This window comes from Macaca fascicularis, chromosome 1 (assembly GCF_037993035.2).
Source record: "Macaca fascicularis isolate 582-1 chromosome 1, T2T-MFA8v1.1".
NCBI lineage: Eukaryota > Metazoa > Chordata > Mammalia > Primates > Cercopithecidae > Macaca > Macaca fascicularis.
In genome coordinates, this window is record NC_088375.1 from 102,827,486 (window position 1) to 102,836,834 (window position 9,349).

General features: G+C 38.7%; 1 long non-coding RNA gene across 1 annotated transcript; it reads left to right on the forward strand.

Moving 5' to 3' along the window:
• Window positions 1-5,399: 5,399 nt before the first annotated feature.
• On the forward strand, window positions 5,400-7,731 carry LOC141410311 (uncharacterized). The gene is made up of 2 exons (XR_012434920.1): window positions 5,400-5,918; window positions 6,451-7,731. It is a non-coding gene; the product is annotated as an uncharacterized lncRNA (long non-coding RNA).
• Window positions 7,732-9,349: the final 1,618 nt, after the last annotated feature.

Consider the following 9,349-nt stretch of genomic DNA (forward strand, 5'->3'; position numbering starts at 1 on the left):
AAAGTGGTGTGCGGCATTGAAAAGTCACTTCGTCCTTCTGGATTTTTGCATGTCATTTGTAAGATAAAAAGGAGAAACCACATCATTTTTTCTGGTTCCTGCTTGTTTTAATAGATCACAATTCTTCCAGTTTCTCCACTTAAATTTGCCTCCACTCTCCATAGTGTCCCCTCTTCTCATCACTCCACTCTTTCTTTCCCCCTTTTGAATGTCCTCAAAGTTTTCTCTTTCCAGTTTCACCCCTTTCATCCATCTTTCTTATTTCCTCATTCTCACTGATTCTTTTATAAATTGGATACTTTGTTTTTTACATCTTCCTGGATTTCCCTGCACAATTGTATAAGCTACAGTCTACTCTACAGTATCCTTAGAGATTAAATTGCAGCCATTCAGAATGAATAAAACCATAACAAATATAAAGAAGCCCTTCTACTGCATTTAATCTGTATAGTCATTCACTAAAAAATTACACAGTACATGGTTGGTACCAGTGTCTTACTAGGCATGTAAACACACAGAGATTAACAATGTAATCTCTTCTATCAAAGAGTTTTAAACTGCAGAAGATGTTTAAACAAAAAATTAAAATGCATTGTGATTTTAATTTCAATGTATAGAATCCCAATACAAATCTACTTAGAACTATATTCTCTAGAGAAGCATTTTGACTGGCTAACCCCCTGGGAAGTCCATAATTTGAAGTCCTGGAAGAACAGCATGCATTTCAGCTAAGGACTGAAAATTCTGTACAGTGTGGAATTGTATAGGATTGTGATAGTCAGAACACGCAGCTTTTCAGGAGAACTCATACATGAGGAGACCATAAAAATCCAAATTTAAGTTGTTTTGAGATCTGTTCAAAATACATTGCATAAAAAGGGCAGCATTTGTCAATGTTTGATTTAAGTAGTTTATATGAAGTATTCAGTGACTTATCAGTGACCCTAGCTGGTTAATATATGTAAATACATGAACATAAAGTCTTTTTGAGATCCAAGAAATACATTTATTATTATAGTGTTTCTTAAATCGTATTAATTATTCACTGAACGCATTGGAGCAGTCACTTCAAATCTGGGCATGAATTTGTGCTGGGCACAGTGACTCATGCCTATAATCCCAGCACTTTGGGAGGCCAAGGTGGGAAGATCACTTGAGCCCAGGAGTTTGAGACTAGCATGGGCAACAAAGTTAGCCAAATGTGGCGGCACATGCCTATAGTCCCAGCTACATGGGAGGCAGAGGCAGGAGGATCTTTTGAGCCCTGAAAGTCAAGAAAGAAAAATCCCATTTGTAACATTGTTTCTGTTTTAAATTTATTTTTATTCTACATATTTACTGTGTACAACATGGTACTTTGATATATACACTATTTCTTACTTAGGTTTGTCAGTGTTAACAGTGAGGCTGGAAGTCATTCTCAATGAGCTCTTCCTCTGATGGCCACAGATATGTGGCAATTTCTATGAGCTACAATATCTGAGAGCAATACCCAGTTCAAGCCCTACCCAAATCATTCATAAACACCAGGTGTTATCTTTGTCCATCTTGTGCTGTTAATGGCAAATGCTTGGTTTGTGGTTTTAGAAAACAATAGCAGATACCACACTATGTGTTTATTCACATTTTTTTACATGGTCCTACAGGAAAGAGGCAACCCTCATATTTTCCTAATAGTTGGGTTAAGGTCTTGGACTGACTTCTGGGCAATGGAATGTGTGGTGCTGGAAGCATTAGCCAGCTCCAGTCCTGACCACTGAAAATATCACATCTGATCATCTTACCCTGCAGTACCAGCTTGGCGGTCAAATTTCTAAATGGCAAGGCTATGAGACGGAGAAAAGCAGCCTGATCTACATGCAGTTTAACTACATTAGAAATAAATTTCGTGTGTTGAGTCTCCAATTTCTAAAGTTTATTTATAACTACAACATAACCTAGCTATACTGGATAATATTATAAAACCCAGTAAGTATCATCCTTTTTGCCCTCTTGAATTCAGAAGCAAACAAGTTGAAAATAACATGAGATAGATGGATCTAATGGTCAATCTTGACTTCTGATAGTGCCATTAGATAATTTGCTTTAAGTGTGTAATCCAAGTGATCTAGCTCATACTGGACCCTAAATGGAGTGGCCTCCTCATTGTTGTGGACTGAAAGTTTGTGCACCCTCCCAAGGGAAAAAAAAATCACATGTTGAAGCCCTAACTCTCAGTGTGTCTTTATAAGAAAAGACACTGGAGTGCCCTTCCACTTTCCTTCTCTCTCTCTCTCTCTCTCTCTCTCTCTCTGTGTGTGTGTGTGTGTGTGTGTGTGTGTGTGCACCCACCATGGAAAAGCCATATGAGCTCATAGTGAGAAGGCAGTTGTCTGTATAAACCAGGAAGAGAGCCTTCACTAGAAACTGATGGAGATCTTCCAGATGGAGATTTTGAGCTTCTAGCTTCTAGAGATGTGAGAAGATAACTTTCTGGTGTTTAAGCCACCCAGCTTATTGCCTTGGGTTAGGGCAGCCCAAGAAGACTAATACACTCACTTAGTTCAGGCAATGCTGATAAACCCTAAGCTCCCCACCTGAGCAGCTATTCCCGTGAGAGCTAGGGCCTGGAGGAGGAGAGCGAGACTGAGCCTCTGGGGAGCAACTTGCCCACAGAGGTAAAGGGCAGGAGGAGGTGCTGATGTATACTTGCCCAGTTTTCCTCCTGAATTGATCAGTGAGATAAATCAGTCTGTTTTCAGAGGAAACGTTAAGGGGTGAGGAAAAAAAACAAAAAGTATTTAGGGGAAATTCCCCCTCAGGGTACCTAGAAGAGTGAGTAACACCCTCACCCCTTCATGGCAATACCCATTCAAATAGACACCTAGAAATGTGAGTTCTCCAGAAACTTCCCTCTCCTTTGCTTCGCACAGTCCGCATGTCATTTCTCTCCCTCCATCTGGTTTTTCCTCTCTGACCTGACTGTTATGTAGTCCTGCTTTCATCATGTGGGACAGAGATCACAGCCACAGTCCCTGCCTGTCTGTCACAGTCCATATCCCTCCATGTCCATGCAGCGCTCTGCCCCAGAGCTGCCATGGGAAATGTGATCCTGAGAACGTCTACCAGCCTAAAATATTCCAATTGCTTTCATGAAACATAATCCAGACTCCTAGGCATGACAATTTTATACACAAGTGTTTATGTGCATCAATCCCTAAAAAGGAAGGGTGGAGGTAGTGTAAGAAGGGAAACTGGCAGACTCTTCATACTGGTGAATACTTGTAAATATACATGCAAGAATCTGAAATTGATATAAAATGCAATGGGGAGAGGAGTAAGTGGTTATTAAGCTCTCTGAACATACAAAACCCTAAAAGAATAACCTGAAGTGGGTGGGACGCCCTATGATTAGAACCCCACTTGAGCAGAGGGGCTGGGCTGGGCTCTCCCGAGGGAGCCCTGTGCTCTTCCTGTCCTTCCCCAACTTCCCTTTTCTTGTCCTTTCGCTTAGACCACAGATGTTGTTGTGTTTGCCTTTGCCTGGGCTCTTCCTGCCTGTCACTTCCCTAAGACCACTCTAGTGGGTGACTTTTGCACCCCAAGAGAGAGAGACAGAGAGAGAGAGAGGTTTCCTCAGAACTCTGGTGTCATGTTCCCACCCCACACAGTTCTGTCATCCCCTTCCTCTCCAGCAGAAACCTTGCCCTCTGCCTACTTCCCCATTACAGAAACCCTGCAAGCCTCCCACAACCACGTGACTCTTACAAGTTCTTTCATTTCCTCCTCAACTCTTATTGAAGTGATTCACTCCTTCATTCTGGGCTCCAAGCATAGTTCCTGTGGCTAGCCTAAATCCTCCACCCTCTCCCCACTACAACAGCAAAAAAAAGGTCCTCGTCTGAGAGCTATGAAAACTCCTAGATGGACCACTTACTAGAAGCACTAATCCCCCACTGTAAAATGACAGAATTGGAAGAACTTAATATTTTCTAATTCCATTTCAACTTTAATATTCTTTGACTTGTCCTGTGCTTCTGTTCATTTCTGTTTACATAGAATTTTCTTTCTCTTCTGGGCTTCTTTGCCCTAATGTCTAACTTTTCTATGATCTCATATTGCTTTCTACTTATCCTTTGTTTGAATACCCTGGGTATCCTCTCTATCTTATCACCAATTCTACCTAAACTCCCTACCCATTCATTCTAAGCACCACCCTGGCTAAATTTTGAAGCCTAAAGTATTGCCTTTCACTTGGTCCTTAGGTTTCTGTGTGTGTGGTGGCTCATGCCTGTAATCCCAGCACTTTCAGAGGCTGAGGCAGGTGGATCATGAGGTCAGGAGTTTGAGACTAGCCTGACCAACATGGTGAAACCCCGTCTCTACTAAAAATACAAAAATTAGCCAGGTGTGGTGGTGTGTGACTGTAATCCCAGCTACTCAGGAGGCTGAGGCAGGAGAATCGCTTGAACCTGAGAGGTGGAGGGTGCAGTGAGCCGAGATTGCACCACTGCACTCCAGCCAAAAAAAAAAAAACAAGAAACAAACTGCAAAACACATAGATATACTGGGTAAGCTATAATTTTAAAAATTACATATACATGCGTGCATTGAACTCACAAGATAAGAAAGTCTGCAAAAAATTAAAAATTAAAAACTAAATAAAGAAATAGAAGCTAATGCTTGAGCTTCCCAAGACATTGACAAGAGTGGGTTCCTGAGGGCTTTGCCCACAGTATCCACATAGGTCACGAGATCATGTTGAGAGCACCAAATAAAAGTGCAAGAAATCTTCTACTGTATCCTCAATAAAATTGGTAGGGGAAAAAAAGGCCAACTGAACCAAAAGACAAGAAGGAACCTTGAGGTGACCTTAGGCTCTGGCTAGATTTTTGTTGTTATTGTTGTTCTTACAAAAATTTTTAATCACAGATTTGCTCTCACAGGAGTTTAGAGATTAAAAGTATTCTATTTGTCTTAAAATGTCTGATCGAAGAAATTAACAATACAAAATAGTTCCAAGCTTGTAGTAATACTATATCACTCAGAAGCAAACACAAAACTTATTTCTAGTAGTATATCATTTCAAAGCAAACACAAAAATATTCAACACAATCAACACAGTCTTCTTCATTTTTCTGATATAGGCAGTCTTTGTTTTGCCCTGTTTCAAAATGCGCAAATTTCAGTCAGCAAGGTTTTACTTAAATAACACAAATTCCCCAACAACAAATTTGAAATGTGTGCCACAAATTTCAGTCGCCACAGTATATTTACTCTTAGTAACTGCACGAAGCATAAACTACCACTAGGACTTCAGTACATGAGTTGCCGTAGAAGTAACAAATCCACATCATAATCAGTGACCAATTGTTTTACATATGTCAAAGTTTGTCAGTTTGACTATTATTCTGTTCTGTGCAAAAACAGCAAAGCGTGTAGGCGTGTAGTCCTGTAGTTTCATTGTGTCTCAGTAATAAACCCATACGACATCTGACATGAGTGAATAATAGAAAGAGGAAATTAGACAACAGAGATGAATGTGTAAGGAAGAAAAGGGACAAAGCCAGAAGTGAGATTTGAATTAAATATAAAAGAAGCTGTAGAAGAAATAGCTGACCATGGGAATGCTGAGAATGCTACTGTTTGAGAGACTATAGAGGTGAAGCTAGAGGAACCGAGAGAAGGCAAACTTAACCTGTGCGGAAAGTGATTGTTGTGAAAAGAATGAAGGTGTTTTAAAAGAAGTGACACTGGCAGAAAACTTCCCATGAAAGGAACTCTCAGAGATATTCCCCAAAAGGGAAAGTGCTAAGTATAAAATATTGGAAGCTGATCCAAACATTAAAAGGAGTTTGAAAATTCACCAAGGAATAAAAAGATACTCTATATCTTTAAGTTACAGAAGATGAAGGCAAACATTGTTCAAAACATTCTTGGTAAGTTAATACAAGGGAAAAAAACACTTTAATTCTGAATGTTTTAAGTTTTAAAGTATAGTGTGCTAAGTAAATTATAGTTGTACTGTTTTTCACTTCCCTATATATTTATAACCAATAGTAAGTGGGCTTTGAATATTTTGACAAAGATGTTTCAGTGTACCAGGATGATCGTAATTCTCTTCCTTGATTATTGAGATCCTTTCACATGGTTTCAGCTTGCATGATCAATTTTTACAGTCCTGCATTAATATGCAAAGTAAAGACTGACTTTATATTACAGAATTTGGAGTCAAAGTGTTTAAAAACTGCAGGTTTGTTAAGTATCGATGATATGTTCTTATGAATACTATCAGTTAATTTTTTCATTTAAAAATGTCATAATCCTTTGAAGTTTGCAAGGAATTATTGGGATTTTAATATCATTCTGCTTATGGTGTTAATTTTACTTAAATATCATGCCAAACTGGTACTAAACACATCAATTTCAAAGTATTTTTGGAAGTACTTATACTTTTGGCTTGTTTTCTAGAATCCATCATTTCATTAATACCTTCAAAGTTTCTAAAGAAGTATTGCAGACTACCACTAATTGAATCCCTAGAAATACAATGGTGTCAGCTCAACTTCCTCATCATATAATCAACCATGGTTATAATTTTATATTTATTTCTATTAGCAAAGCAATCCAATGTTTTGTCAAGACTGAAAGATAATACTACTCTTGTATGATCTTTTTAAACTATTTAGAGATAAACTTTTACTATATCTTTTAGTACAAAAGTTTTAAAAACACTGTGAATGAACCTATCTAGATTCTTCCTCTCTGGGAAGGGCATCTCCAAAAGAAAGGCAGCAGCCCAAGTCAGGGGCTTATAGATAAAAGTCCTATCTCCCTGGGACAGAGTACCTGGGGGAAGCGGAAGCTGTGGGCACAACTTGGGGAGACTTAAACATTCCTTCCTGCTGGCCCTGGAGAGAGCACCAGATCTCCCAGCACAGTGCTCAAGCTCTTCTAAGGGGTAGTCTGCCTTCTCAAGTGGTTCCCTGAGCCCTGTGCCTCCTGACTGTGAGACACCTCCCAGCAGGTGTCGACAGACACTTCATACAGGAGAGCTCCTGCTGGCATCTGGCAGGTGCCCCTCTGGGACAAATCTTCCAGAAGAAGGAACAGGCAGCAATATTTGCTGTTCTGCAGCCTCCGCTGGTGATACGCAGGCAAACAGGGTCTGGAATGGACCTCCAGCAAACTCCAGCAGACCTGCAGCAGAGGGGCCAGACTATTAGGAGGAAAACTAACAAACAGAAAGGAAAAAGCATCAACATCAACAAAAAGGATGTCCACACAAAAACCTCATCCAAAGGTCACCAACATGAAAGACCAAAGGTAGATAAATCCAGGAAGATGAGGAAAAACCAGAGCAAAAAGGCTGAAAATTCCGAAAACCAGTATGCCTCTTCTCCTCCAAAGGAACACAGCTCATCTCCAGCAAGGAAACAAAACTGGATGGAGAATGAGTTTAACAATTTGACAAAAGTAGGCTTCAGAAGGTGGTAATAACAAACTCCTCCAAGCTAAAGAAGCATATTCTAACCCAAAGCAAGGAAGCTAAGAGCCTTGAAAAAAGGTTACAGGAATTGCTAACTAAAATAAGCAGTTTAGAGAAGAACATAAATGGCATGATGGAGCTGAAAAACACGGCACGAGAACTTCATGAAGCACACACAAGTATCAATAGCCAAATTGATCAAGTGGAAAAAAGGATATCAGAGATTGAAGATCAACTTAATGAAATAAAGCATGAAGACAAGATTAGAGAAAAAAGAATGAAAAGGAATGAACAGAGCCTCCAAGAAATATTGGTCTATGCGAAAAGACCAAACCTACATTTGATTGGTGTATTTGAAAGTGACGGGGAAAATGAAACCAAGTTTGAAAACACTCTTCGGGATATTATCCAGGAGAACTTCCCCAACCTGACAAGATTGGCCAACATTCAAATTTGGGAAATACAGCAAACACCACAAAGATGGTGATCATTAAAAAGTCAGGAAACAACAGATGCTGGAGAGGATGTGGAGAAATAGGAATGCTTTTACACCGTTGATGGTAAATTAGTTGATGGTAAGTTAGTGTAAATTAGTTCAACCATTGTGGAAGACAGTGTGGCAATTCCTCAAGGATCTAAAACTAGAAATACCATTTGGCCCAGTGATCCCATTATTGGATTTATACCCAAAGGATTATAAATCATTCTACTATAAAGACACATGCACCTGTATGTTTATTGTGGCACTATTCACAATAGCAAACACTTGGAACCAACCCAAATGCCCATCAATGATAGACTGGATCAAGAAAATGTGGCACATGTACACCATGGAATATTATGCAGCCATAAAAAAGGATGAGTTCATGTCCTTTGCAGGGACACGGATGAAGCTGGAAACTATCATTCTCAGCAAATTAACACAGGAACAGAAAACCAAACACACATGTTCTCACTCATAAATGGGAGTTGAACAAAAAGAACACATAGACACAGGGCAGAGAACATCACACACTGGGGCCTGTCAGGGGATGAGGGATTAAGGGACAGATAGCATTAGGAGAAATACCTAATGTAGATGATGAGTTGGTGGGTGCAGCAAACCACCATGGCATGTGTATATCTATGTAACAAACTTGTACGTTCTGCACATGTATTCCAGAACTTAAAATATAATTTAAAAAAGAGAAAAAAGAAAGCACTTAATGTTTGCAGCAGGCTAATAAAGACCATATGAAAGTCTTGGGGCTTTTTTCTGAATTTTTCTTCCCTTTTAACATACTACAAACGTGTCATTTGTTTAGGAGAGGAAAAAAAAAAGACTGTTATTAGATCAAAGAATATAGAATGACATTGAATTTTTTCACATATTTTTAGATGTTGCCAATTATATTTACCATGCATGGTGGCATTGTCATATCCTGAATCTTCAAATTATTTTGTTTATATTTAACTTTTGTAACTTGCCTATTAATGTCGCATATAATTTTTCTAGTAATTCCATACACTGAGAAATTTGTTCAACACACCAAAAGTGTTTTATATGGAATTATAAGCACTTGGAAATACACAAATTAATAATAATAATCTGCTTCACCTAACTTATATTTGAGGATATGTCATCAAACCTTAGTGGATAATATATAGAATTTCTTACCTTATTTAAATTTATTTGATTCATCATATCTACCATAATCCTAATTGTTTGGTTTTGTATTTTATACCCTAAGTAATATGCTATATTATTTGGTGGTAATGTTAGTCTTCTATACAAATGTTCCACCATAATGTTATAATTTCCTGTGATATTTGCAAGTGAAGACAATAGTAATACATTTTCTTAGATGATGCTCTGAATTTCTAACTTTGTCCTGCCAAAAA